This window comes from Heterocephalus glaber, unplaced genomic scaffold (assembly GCF_053883595.1).
Source record: "Heterocephalus glaber isolate CG9 unplaced genomic scaffold, H.glaber_assembly_v1.0 deba00000943, whole genome shotgun sequence".
In the NCBI taxonomy this organism is placed as follows: Eukaryota; Metazoa; Chordata; class Mammalia; order Rodentia; family Bathyergidae; genus Heterocephalus; species Heterocephalus glaber.
The window spans coordinates 4,841,784-4,855,322 of NW_028258175.1; the positions used below are offsets into that span (position 1 = coordinate 4,841,784).

The 13,539-nt window shown below is 45.1% G+C and overlaps 1 protein-coding gene across 2 annotated transcripts in view; it reads right to left on the bottom strand.

Annotated features, from left to right (window-relative positions):
* Window positions 1–13,539, bottom strand: part of Lcmt1 (leucine carboxyl methyltransferase 1) — a 63,316-nt gene that overhangs the window by 41,119 nt on the left and 8,658 nt on the right. The gene's annotated exons all lie outside the window — the stretch shown is intronic.

Below are 13,539 nucleotides of genomic sequence, written 5' to 3' on the forward strand. Positions count from 1 at the left end.
TCACTGGCTACACCTGGTCAGGAAACTACTCAACCCCAAGAATATCACCGACTGACGTTAAGGATTTCTCCCAAAGCCACTCATTACACTTCCTTAGAGATCACAGTGCAGAAACAGCAACAAGTAAGCGAAACAATTACAACTCGAAAATCATGACAGCCTCCATGCTTGCCACCTGGGTCTACACTGCAAGAAGTAAAGCTCCCGTGTTCTGTGCCCGGGATCGGACACCACGGCTGCCACTGAATGCCTCCTGGCAACCACTAGAAGACCCAGGCTTAGTACAACTCAGAGTCACGACAAGGACCTGGATCCCTAAGGCCAGCTAAGCTGCTGGGGCCTGCAGCCTGCTCTCCCTCTAAGCGTGCAGTTTATGAAACACCGAGTGTCCTCACCACTCAGGCTTCAGTCACTCACAGCCTACATCGTCCTGCTGCCTGAGTCTCGCCTCCATTTCCATGTCCTGAATAGCAAAGCTGAAATTTAAGGGGCAGGGCGTGTTACAGCTCCCAGCTAGATTCCAAGCTCCCAAAAGTGAATTACATATTTGCTTTTTGGTACTGGAGATTGAATCTAGGGCCTTTCCACCGAGCTACTTCACAGCACTATTGTTTATCTTGAGAGAGGGTCTAAGTCACAAAGTTGCCTGGGGAGAGCTAGAACTTGTGATCCTCCTGCCTCAGCCTTCCAAAGTGCTGAGACTATAGGCCTGAGCCATCGTGCCCCACTCCCTCTTTTCTTGCTACAGTCAGCACCGCACTGTGTACGGACGTTCCTGTGGCAGTCTCTCATCTATGTGCGTACCTCTGCAGACGCTCATGAGGGGCACATGGGCTCGGCTATCCAACCGGGCAACTCAACAGAGAAAAGTTTAAAACGCACCGAGAGACAGGATTTGCTAGTGAGTCCATACTGCTGGGAGGACAACAGCACACTCAGAGTTTTATAACTGCACGTGCTCAGTTACCTAAGTCTTCTTCAAACAGTGAGTTGTGACCTACAATACCCTAACACGAAAGAGACCAGAGTAAATCAGACTATCAGCAAGCATCCCACATGGTGAGGGCCAGGGCTGTTTCATGCCAGTTTTGTTTCAAGTGTGCGCGGGGGGGGGGGGGTCGGGGGGGGTCTGGGTGCAATGAAAACCTAGTCTTCCTCCTGGGGTTGGCGGCCAGAGGAACACTATTTCAAAGGCGTCTTCTAGCGCCATCTAATGGTAAGTGGCGAATCTTACAGCTGAGGCAAGAACCGCTCTTCCCAACAGTAACACAGTGGGAGGGGCTCTCTCGGCTACGGGGCCAGAAGCTGCAGTTCCCTCCCGTCCGCCCAAGACACAAACACTCAGGACACGCCGTGGAAGAGCAGGGAAGAGAGGGTTGTCTGGCACCAGTGCCACAAGTTCTTTAGGGAGATGTATCACATTTCAGGTCTGGAGATGAGGCAAATCACAGTGTATTCACACAGTAAAATACTAACCAATCACGTAAAATATAATGTAGACGACAGACTGGCAGGATGTTCAAAAGGCAGTGTAGAGAGGAAAAGGGAGACCAATGACACACGAGATGTGATAAAAAAAATACAGTGGCCGTTTGTACTTTTACAATTTATTACATAAAGACATATTGCCATCAGTCCCCCTCAAAATCCTCCTCCTCACTTCGGACACCCTTATCCCGTTGTTCTTGCCATTTTCCAAAGCAGTTCGTGGTCCTCTTTTGGGTCTTTCACTGTGCTTTCATGGCTGCCTCGGTGTCCTGAATCAGTTCCAAACGCTGACCTTTCATGGTCATTTTGACTGTGGGAAGAGCCAGCAGCCGCAGGGTGCCGGGGCCAGTGATAAGGCAGGTGAGCTGCAGCGTCATGCTTCTATGAGCCCACCTTTCCCTTGGATGGCACCTGGCAGCAGCATTCACTGCATTTTTTATCAGGCCTTGTAAAGACATTCATGAAAGAGGACTACCAGAACTGCTTATGACAGAAGAAAAACAATGGGATAAGAGCTATCAGAGCCAGGGCAGGTGTTGGGGGGGATGACAATGTGTCTTTTACTGTAATAAATTTTTAAAAATTTAAACATTCAGCATATATTCTGATCACCCTTGTCCATACATATATGCTCACAAATACATTTGTGTGTCTATGTTCTGCAGAGAATTATTAGGGGATCAGTAACAAAACATCAACAATGATTATCTAGTGTTCATTTTATTTATCTATATTTCCTAAATTTCCCCCACTGCCCACATGACTCCAACATCAACTGTAAGATGCACCACCCGGAAAGAGAAAAACAACGCCAATTACGGAACTTTCATTTTTCTACAACTTTTCACTTTGTGAATAAAAGCTCTTTTGGACTTGTTCTGACAGTGTCATCGTATCTCTCTGTGCACAAGGACAGAGGAAAAGAGAACTGAAATTGTTTGGTTTTCACTTTCAGAAGAAGTCAGTGTCCACACAGAACCCACGTGCACGGCGCGGGCAGCACCAAGGGTGCTGGCGACACTTAAAGAAGTTTTCTTCCAACTCATGGCTGCTAACTGTGTAAGTCTTAATACTGGCTCTTTCCTAATCCCATTAGAAGGCACCGATAAGCTGGCGTGGTGGCACACACCTGTAATTCCGGCACTCGGGAGGCTGAAGCAGGAGGATCACAACTATGAGCCCAGTCTGGGTAATTAGTGAAACCCTGTCTCAAAACTGGAAAAAAAAAAAAGAGGCATCAACATCAACAGGTAGTTTCTGAACAGCAGTGAGGACTTGTGCTCCTTTCTCTGTGGCCCTTAAACAACATGCAGACTAAGGCACCGGGGCTGTGGTGGAAGCTTCCCATCATGCCACCAGGAACAACCACCACGGCTGTATGCACAGGTGACGACAACTCTTACTCAACCGAGACCACAGCACACAGGATAAATGACACCTGATTCCAAAGGGACTCAAGTGCAAGAGCTTGTATGTCACAGAATCAATAAAATACAGTCCTGCCTTTCCTTCAAGAAAAACAATAAGGCTGAATATCACACACAAACATCAAAGTCAAGTATTAATCTAGGACAGGTGTCTGTAACATGACAAATTATTCAGTCTGCCAGGCTCGGATGCCTGTGATCCCAGCTACTCAGGGGGCTGAGATAGGACTTTGTGAGGCCCCGTCTCAAAATAAAAAGTGAAAAGTGCGGGGTTGGAGCTCAGTGACAGAGCAACCTGGGTTCAATCTCCAGCACTTAAAGAAAAAGGACTTACAGCCTTACAATATAAAAATTCTCAGAAATTAACGTATGCTAATAAGAAAACACACTTAAAATCCCAGAGAGAAGAAATGGACAAAAGACAAATTTGCAACTGGGCATGGTGGTGCACCCCTGTGATCCCAGCATTCACGAGGATGAGGCAGGAGGATCACCTTGAGTTCAAGGCCAGTCTGGGCTACAGTGCATTCAAAGCCAGTCTGAACTACAGTGAGGCTCTGACTCAAAAAAAAAAAAAAAGCAAATTTGCAAGCAGTTTACAAAAGAAGAAACAATTGATCAGCAACTACACAAAAACTTCAGTCTGCGTGATCCAAGAAAATACAAAATAAAAGCAGAAACCAGTGTTTCTTCTATCAGACTGGCAACGCTACTTTTCAATAGAACTGGACTTTGCAGAGGTAGGAGGAAGAGGGCGCTGCAGCACCACCCGGAAACCGGCAGGCAGTGCCACTGCAGGCGCCGTGGAGACAGGTGGAAACTGCCTGGAATGCGTGCACTTCTACTGGAGGAGTTCCTCCTGAGGAAGCAACCAAGACAGGAAAGGCAATTTTCTGTAAGATCACAGAACATGAAATTGACAAAATCAGGTGAACAAAGCGGCAACCAAATTATATGTACAAGATAGAAACTATACACACACACACACACAACTGCCAAATGCTCACAGCATTATCAACAGCAGTTATCCCCGCACCTACCACGATACTGAGCACCTGGGTGTGCTGTCAATTTCCACTGCACTTCTCTGCTGACAAAACCCAGGGAACGTCCCTGCTTTAAGTATATCCTGACTTACTTCATGTTGAAAACCCAAATTCAAGCCAGGCGTGGTAGTGCATCCCTGTAATCTCAGAACTCCGGGAGGCTGAGGCAGGAGGACTGCAAGTTCTAACCAACCCTGGGCAATGTTAACAAGTTAACAAGACCCTGTCTCACAAAAAAAAAAAGAACACTTCAAAATAAAAATAAAAGGTCTCAGGACACAGCTCAGTGTGAAGGCTGTGGGTCCAATCCCTGGTATAAAAATAAATAAATCTATACATACTGATTCAAAGAATCAAAGCTCTCAGAACTGGAAAAACCTTAAAACATTTTCCTAAGCCTTCCCATTCCCAGACATTCACCTACCACTTGTTCAGTTTAGTAAGTCCTTAAATCACTTTTTATTTGTTTCGTTTAGTACTCAGGCTGTCATGCTCCCTAGTATTTTCCTCTAATGCAACACTGCAATAAATACCTGTCTATTAAAATGTAAAATGCCTGTGTGCTACCTAAAATCATCTCACACTCTTCCCGTGAGAAACTGCAATTCGGTCCAACCACCTACTCCTTCAAGACGCATGAGAGTCAGAACAATGGGCCCTTCTTCCGAGGTGCAATCTCCAGCAGGCTTCAGCGAAGGGCAGGGAGCCCTCCTGCTCCCCCAGGCTGGCGTCACTCAGGGCTCAAGGACACTCACGGAGCTGGCTGTCTGCCCCGCGTTACTCCAAACACCCGACAAACAGGAGCACACATCGCACAGGAGCACCCAAAGAGACAGAACTCTAGGTAGCCAACTCAAGTGGTGGAACTCACTCGATTAATGCAGGGGACCGAATTCTATTGCTTTGCAACTTATTTACCCACCTGAATTTAGAACTCTCACACCTTCACTTGTTTCCCTCCTAACACTGTAGTTGCTTAGATGGCATGTGTATGTCTGTGTACACACATGTATATGTGATTGTAAATCTCAACTAACTGGACGTGGTGGCGCACACCTGTAATCCCAGCACTCCGGAGGTTGAAGCAGGAGGATCGCCATGAGTTTCAGGCCAGCCTGGACTAGACAGTGAGTTCAAGGCCAGCCTCAACTACACAGCAAGACCCTGACTCAAAAAACCAAAAAAAAACCCCCCAAAACAAAAAACAACTATTGGGCTGGGGATTTAGCTCAGTGGTTCCACCGCCTTCCGCAAAAGCACAAGGTCCCAAGTTCGATCCCCTGTACCCAAAAAATATATATATATATATCAACTATTGTTAGCATTAAAGTTTCAAGTTTAGGATTTTCACTGCATACTGCTTACGATCTTTAAGATCTTGTACTATCACCAACTTTAATTTTATTGTTGGTCTTTTACTTCTTTCAGTTTCATCTTCCTGATGGTTTCATTCTTGGTTTATAAATGGAAAGCAGAAAGTAAAATCCTAAGGGCAACATATGTATTTGTTGCCTTTCCCAGGTCTGAGCCACCTAAACAGCTGGCTTCAATACCTAGGAAGACTCAGTGACTACAGTACAATTCCCTCCTCAAGGACTACTGGTTTTGTCTGTGGCCTTCTCATAACATCTAATTATTTTATGTGGATTAATCTGATAAAATGCACTATCGCTTCTCACTTGTAAGTGGAAGCTCAAAAGTTGACCTCAAAGAAGTAGAGAGGAGAACCCTGCTGACCAGAGCCCAGGAAGGGTGTGGAGGGGAACGGACAGAGAGAGGATGGTTCGTGGGTCCAGGGGTCCAGCTGGATGGGGGAAGCTAATGCTCTGCAACAGTGCAGGTTGAGTATGGTTAACAATGACTGATTAAACATTCCCAACTGGCCAATAGAATTCTGAATCTTCCGACCACAGAGAAATGATAAATGTCTGAGGCAGTAGATAAGCCAGTTACTCTAATCAGATCATTACACATTTTATACATGTACTGAAATGTCACACTATACCCCATAACTATGACAATCACGTGTCAACTGAAACAATAAAATCTACTTCCTGTTATAAGCAGTCACTGAGTGCCGGGAAAAGCATAAATGGAAAAAGGGACCAACACTCACAGCAGAGTGAAATCCGCAGGGGGATCCAACCAGGAAGTCCTCTTGGTACAACATCCCATTTCTCACATAAAAAATCAGCCAATAGGGATATAACAGTAAGATGCCGTGGATCTTTTTTTTTTTTTTTTGGTACTGGGGATCGAACTCGGGTCCTTGCACTTGCGAGGCAGGCGGCGGAACCACTGAGCTAAATCCCCGGCCCAATGCCGTGGATCTTAACATACAGTACTTTTGGGGGGAAAATATTTTAAGAACATGTATTTTGAATATTTAATAATTTAGCTATTCATTTTCTTAGGGTATATGTTTTTCCCTTTGTAGTTAGTCCTTTTTGCATTCTGGCTACTAAATATTTGGCTATTAACAGGTTGCAAAGGTGAGTACAGAATGAATAGGGGTGTCAAGCTTCATTTTTCTTCCATGTGCATGTCCAGGTGATCCAGAATTACTGGGTCAAAAACACCTTCCTTCCCACATTGGATGATTAACTCTCTTTGGGCAAAATCAACAGGCAGTACATTTGTAGGTTTATTTCTGAACTCGCTACTGTTTCACTGATCAATTTGTCTGTCTTTATGGTAATACTACACTTTTGATTACTGTAGCTCTTTTTTTCTGGTACTGGGGCTCGAACTCAGGACCTTGTGCTTGCAAGGCAGGTGTGGCACCACTGAGCTACATCCCCAGCCCTACTGTAGCTTTATAGAAAGATAAAGATTTCAGAAAACACTAGTCTAGATGCTTTGTGTCTCAATATACATTTTAGAGTCAACTTACTAATTTCTTCAAAATAAGATGAAGAGGATTTTGATGAGAACTGCACTGACTGAATACACTCATTGTGGAGAACAGAAATCTTAATATATCTTTGATGTATGAACAAGCACATCTTTCATTCACATCTTTAACCTCTGAGTAATATTTTATATTCTGTGTAAAGATGTTTCCTGTCTTTCATTAGATTTATTCCTAGTTTGTTAATACTACTATAAATCATTTTTTTTTTTTGGTACCGGGGATCGAACTCGGGACCTTGTGCTTGCAAGGCAGGCGGTGGCATCACTGAGCTAAATCCCCAGCCCTATAAATCATATTCTAAAATTTTAATTTCCTACATGTGTATGTACACATATATACATCTGTCTGATAAAAGGTTCCAATCTAGAATATATAAGGAACTCCAACAAATCAACACAGGCAAAAGACTTGGACAGACAGTACATAAAAGATCTAGGAATGGCCAATAAGTACATGAAAAAGTGGTTATCAAAATGAAAACAAAGCAATTTCAACTGCAAGTCAAGGAGGAGCAATCCACCGCTGTGTAATTGTGTATGTAAGAATGTAGTATGCAATACATACTGTATAAGTGACACTTCAAATCGATATGCAAAGATAGACAATAGTGACAAAATTAAGCTAACACTGCAACTTTGTAACATATGATATATAAATGATCCAACTACAAAGGCAAAAATTATAAAAGTACTTAAAGAAACAGTTATAATGATTGGAAATGATATTTCTAAGGATTACTCGAAACCTACAACACTAAAGGTAAAGATTGTCAGATGCTGTATCATAAAGACTTACAACCAGGCTTAGTGACACACACCTGTAATCCCAGCTACTCAAAAGGCTGAAGCAAGAGGACCAGAAGTTCAAGCCCAGCCTGGGCAATTTAGCAAGACTCTGTCTCAAAATCAAAGAACAAAAAATACAGGGGATACAGCTCAGTGCCCCTTGGTCCAATCCCCAGTACTACAATAAATACATATGGATGGACAAATACATATAGACAGGTAGGTGGATTGACTTACAACTTCCACTATTATGAAATGAAATAAACAAATTAAACTGGCAGCCATGCATTAGCCTTACAGAAAATACTGCAACACTATGAACAAGACAAAGAAGTCATTCTTATCACTCCCTCTGGTAGTTCTCAAAATTTTAGCTAGCATGGGGCCAGGGATTTAGCTCAGTGGTTATGCCACCTACCTTGCTAGCACAAGGACCCAAGTTCAATCCCTGGTACCAGAGAAAGAAGAAAAAAAAATTTTAGCTAGCACAATTAGACAAAACGAGTAAAATAGAGAACAAACAGGAAAGGACAAAGTCAAATTATCCTTGTTTGCAGATGTTATGGTCCTATGCTTAGAAGACTCTAAGGACTCCACTAAAATACTTTTAGAGCTAATAAACAAATTCAATAAAGCAGCAGGCTATAAAATCAAAATTTTAAAAATCAGTAGCTTTTCTATACATCAATAATGGACTAGCTGAGAAAGAAATTAGGAAAACAATTCCATTCACAATAACTCAAAAAAAAGAAAAGTAGGACTCAAATCTAATCAAGGAGGTAAAGAACCTCTACAGTGAAAATCCCAGAACACTTAAGAAATTGAAACCAGGCCTGGTGGCACATGCCTGTAATCCCAGCACTCAGGCGGATGAGGCAGGAGGCTCATGAGTTCAACGCCAGCCTGGGTTACACAGTGAGACTCTGCCTCAAAAAACCAAAAAAAAAAAAAAAAAAAAAGAAACAAAGAAATTAAAGAAGACACTGGAAGATGGAAAGACCTCCCAAGTTTATGGATTGGCAAAATTAACATTGTTAAAATGGCCATATTACCAAAAGTTATCTTCAGATTCCATGCAATCCCCATCAAAATACCAAAGACATTCTTCATAAAAGCAGAAAAATAGACAGGTGTGGTGATGCATTCCTCCAGTCCCAGCACTCAGGAGGCTGAGGCAGGGGGATCGCTGCAAGTTTGAGGCCAGCCTGGGCTACACAGCAAGACCCCAGCTCAAAAAAAAAAAAAAATGTAGAAAAAACAAGCCTAAAATTTGTAGGGAAACCCAGAAGACCCAGAAGAACCAAAGCAATCCTAAGCAAAAATAACAAGGGGGGAAGGCAACATGATAGCCAATTCCAATGCAACACCAAGTCACAGGAACAAAATAGCACAGCACCCGCACAAAAAGACACACATACACCAGTGGAACAGAATAGAGGACACAGAAACAAACCCACTCTGCAGTAGGCAACCAAGTCTGGACAAGGGAACCAAAGCTACACGGTGGAGAGAAGATGGCCTTTTAACAAATGGTTCTGGGAAGACAGGACGTCCACTTGTAGGAAACTGATATTAGATCCCCATCTGAGCGCCCTGTACAGCCTCTGTAACTTAAGGCAAGCGAGCTTTATTTTGCTCACAGTTTCAGTGGGCTCAGTCCATGGCTGGCTGGCTCCAAGACAGAAATAAATAGCCTTGGCATAATGGCCTGGCAGAGAAAAGCTGTTGCTCCATGGCAGTCAGGAAGCAGAGAGAGAAGGGAGCAGCCAGAGACAAGAGCACACCTTCCCAAGCCATGCCTTCACCTCCCAGCGCTTCCCTCCTCCTACCCGCTCATTCAGCCTCCAGACACACGAGACTTTGGGGGACATTTTAGATCTGATCCGTAACATTCATCTGCTACTAAAATCAACTCAAAATGGATCAAAGACCTAGATTTTAAAACCTGAAATTTGAAACTGCTATGAGCAAACAGAAAACACTTAAAGACATAATAAGCACGGGCACAGACTTCTTGAATGGGACTCCAATAGCACAGGAAATAATAGGAAGAATCAACAAATGGGACTACATTAAATCGAAGAGCTTCTGCACAACCAGGGAAACAACTAACAGAGTGAAGAGACAGCCTACAGAGTGAAAGAAAATCTTTGCCAGCTGCTCTTCCAATGGGGGATTAATTTCTAGAATATATAAAAAATTCAAAGAAAGCCAAATGAGCCAATAGCCCAATCAATAAATGGACAAATAAACTGAACAGACACTTTCCAAGAGAAGTACAAATGGGCAGTAAGTGTATCATAAACGTTCAACATCTTTAGCCATTAGGGAAACGCAAAATCAAAACTACACTGAAATTCTATCTCACCCTAGTTAGACTAGCTTTCATCAAGAATACAAAAAAGAAATCCTGCTGAAGAAGTGGGGAGGGGGCTTCCACACTGCTGGTGGGAATGTAAGTTAGTACAGCCCAGTGGAAATCAGCATGGAGGTTCCTCAAACTCAAGAGAAAGCTACCATTTGATCCAGCTTCACCACTCCTTTGTATATACCCAAAGGAATTAAAGTCGGCATACTATAAGGATACCTGCATACCCATGTTTATTGCAGCACAATTCACTGATGAGTGGACAAAGAATATGTGGTATAAGACAAAATGGAGTATTACTCAGCCATAAAGAACAACGAAAATTTGTCATTTGCAGGCAAATGATCTGGAGATCATCATGTTGAGTGAAATAAGCTAAACTCAGAAACACAAATATCACATGTTCTCTCTCATATGTGGAATCTAAAAAGATGGTGAGAACGTAGAAGGAGATGATCATTAGACAAGAGAAGAGAACAAGGGGGCAGAGGAGGGGTGTGAGGGTGGGTAACAGGGCAAACGGGTATGATCAAGATATACGCACTGAAATGCCCCAAAAAGTAGGAAACTGCAGGGAGGGTGGGGCAAGGGAGGCACAGTGGTAAAAATGACCAAAATATATTATGTGCATGCATGAGTCCGCCAAAACGGAACCCATCCATTTGCATCACCAAAACACACCAATAAAAAAGATGTGGGGCCAGCGATTTAGCTCAGTGGTTCCGCTGCTTGCCTCGAAAACGCAAGGACCCGAGTTCGATCCCCGGTACCAATAAATAAATAAATAAATAAATAAGAAAAATAAAAAAAGAAAGAAAAGAAAGGAAGAAAGAAAGAAATCAATCCTCCATGATGGATTCACAGGCAGGTTTTACAGCTCATTTATCTTCAATAGAATGTTGCACTCCTAAAGTGGCAGCTCTTCTCTCAGGACAAAAACCAATACATACCTTGAAAATATTTTGGATCAAAATCTCCACTTTGCTGCCTGGGACACGGCCATGAAGATGTAATCAGTGTGCTAGAAATGCCTGGGCCGAAGCCCCCAGGAAAATCTGGCTTCGCCCAGAGATGACCATGGAACCTGTGTCAAGGGGGGCTGTCTTTCAATTTGGCTGAGAGATCAGATTAAGTTCTATGACTTTCACAATGCAATCTCAGCCTTACAAACTGTGGTCTGATTTCTATAACATCTAGACCACTCAAAGCCAGTAAAACAGAACACCAGAATTTCTAAGTCTTCATAAGGAAATATAGCCTTGATAAAGTCCTCATCTGACATATGCTCAGTCTGCCTACAACGCATGCGTCCAACATCCAACAAAGAATTTCTGAGCACCTGGGCTGATGACCACGAAGGAGACACCTGGGGGCGAGGAGAACGCATCACAGGAGCAGAGCTCTGTGGGTATCGGGCACCTCTCTGAGGGACACCCTAGAGCTCAGCCAAACACCCTGGAGCCATCTAGGACTCCTCAGCCTCGCCCCGCAGCCACCCATCAATGGTCACAGTGGTCAGTGCGTTCTACCAGTCTCATCGCCCAGGCACACCCAGACCTTGGTGGCTCCACAGCACCTCCGGCTTCCACCCTGCCTGAGGACCGACACCTCCCACCGGGTGTTCCAGTGCTGCTACCCAGGCCCAACAACCCTGCCTCCTCCGCTCTTGCCCCTACAGTCTGCTCTCAATAGAGGCTACACTGCTCCCACTGAAACCCACGCCGGGTCACCCAATCTTCAGTTCAAAACGCTCATTCGGAATAAGTGCCTGGGAGCTTCCAAGGATCCAGCCTGGGTGGCCTACAGCACCCACCATCCGTCCTCAAGGCTTCCCACCTGCCCTTCCCCTTCTCACTCTGGGAGTCGGCTCCGGCAGCAGGTCAGGCCGGCTCTGGCCTTTCCACTCTCTTCTGTGCTTCCCCACGCATCCACAGGGCTCATCCTTCACCCCTACGGTTCCCCCTGCATTTGCCTTCTCAGTGAGGCCTTCCTGGCTGTGTACCCCTCTCAAGTCACAACTACTTCCAGCACCTACTGTCCCAGCACCACCCGTCAGGCCAGGTATTGGGCTTGGTTCCTGGCTATCCCACCCACCACACCCACTCCACCCTGCCTTCCACCCTCACACCCCTTGATTGTCCAGGAGCACTCTGCATTTTGTTCACTTCTGGATCAGAAGAGCCTAGAACAGTGCCTCCATAAACCAAGCAGGACTCCATAAAGCAGGCTGAAGCAGGAATGCACTGCTCTAAGTTGATGTGGAAGCACTTAGTCAAGGCGGGTGGAAGCACCGGAAGCAGAGAGAACAGCACGCTCACTGGCCCTGAGGAAACACAGCATGGGGCAGGGTAGAGAAGTGATTCTGGGGACCCAAGACAGAGCAGGCAGGGCCATGTAGACTGGGGATGGACTTTGGTCTTTTTCAAATAGCAACAGGAAGCCATTAACCTAGGGAGTGACAAGATCAAGTGAATCTTTTATATACCTCCGGCTTTGCTGTGAGATAGTGTGGGAGAAGTCAGCAAGGGCCTTAGCTCACATTACAGCTGACCTCACCTGGGATTGAGGCACCAGAGGCAGACGTGGGAAATGGGAAGTAAATTACAGAAATATGCCTGGGGTCAAATCAACAGGTCTGAATGACTGATCGCTAAAGGAAGGCAAGTGAAACGGTACCAACATATTTTACGTGTGAGCTGGATGAACAGCGACACCAATTAGGGAGTGGAGGGCTGGGGGTGGCAGAAAGAGAATGTGAGAAGGTGATCTAGAGCACAGGTTTGGGAAGACTGGACCTGAAATCACATGGAGGCAGTCAGATGTCCAGGCGAGAGTGACCAGAGGGACATGAAAAGGTGCAGTATGTCACATAACACAGGGTGGATTTGTACCTTGTGGTTCACAGGGCATTGAAAGTTTATAAATAAGTGACAGGAAAAGATTGGTGATTGTGAAAACTCACCCTGGCCAGCGAGCAGAACAGTAAGGGATGGAGTGAGGGTGGAGAGGCAGGGCGAGAACTGGAGCTGTGGGGAGGAAAGAAAGCCCTCCCTCTGGTCACCAGCCCTCACGCACAGCTGCTGGAGATTTTGCTAAAATATAAGCCCCAGTCACGTAGGTCACCGGCTTAACAGCCCTCAAGACAAAAGCCACGCTCCTTGGGGCCATCCATGATTCCGTGTTCTTTCTACCAGGGATTGAACTCAGGACCTCACGCTTGCCAGGCAGGCGCTGGGCCCCTGAGCTACATCCCCAGCCCCGATTCCATTTTCTAACCACTTCTGCAGGATTCTCCCTTGCCCTGCTTCAATCCCAATGCCCGCCTCAGGCTATGTGCTTCTTTCTGCCCAGTGATCTCCTGCGCATCTTCTCAAGACTCACTTCTTGCACTGTGAAGGGAGTGGGCAGCAGGCCTGGCAAGCAGAGAGGCCACTATGTTCTCCTGTTGACATGAACAACCTGGCAGAACGCCGACCCAAGGGCACTTGGCAACAGTGAGAGAGTGACACAA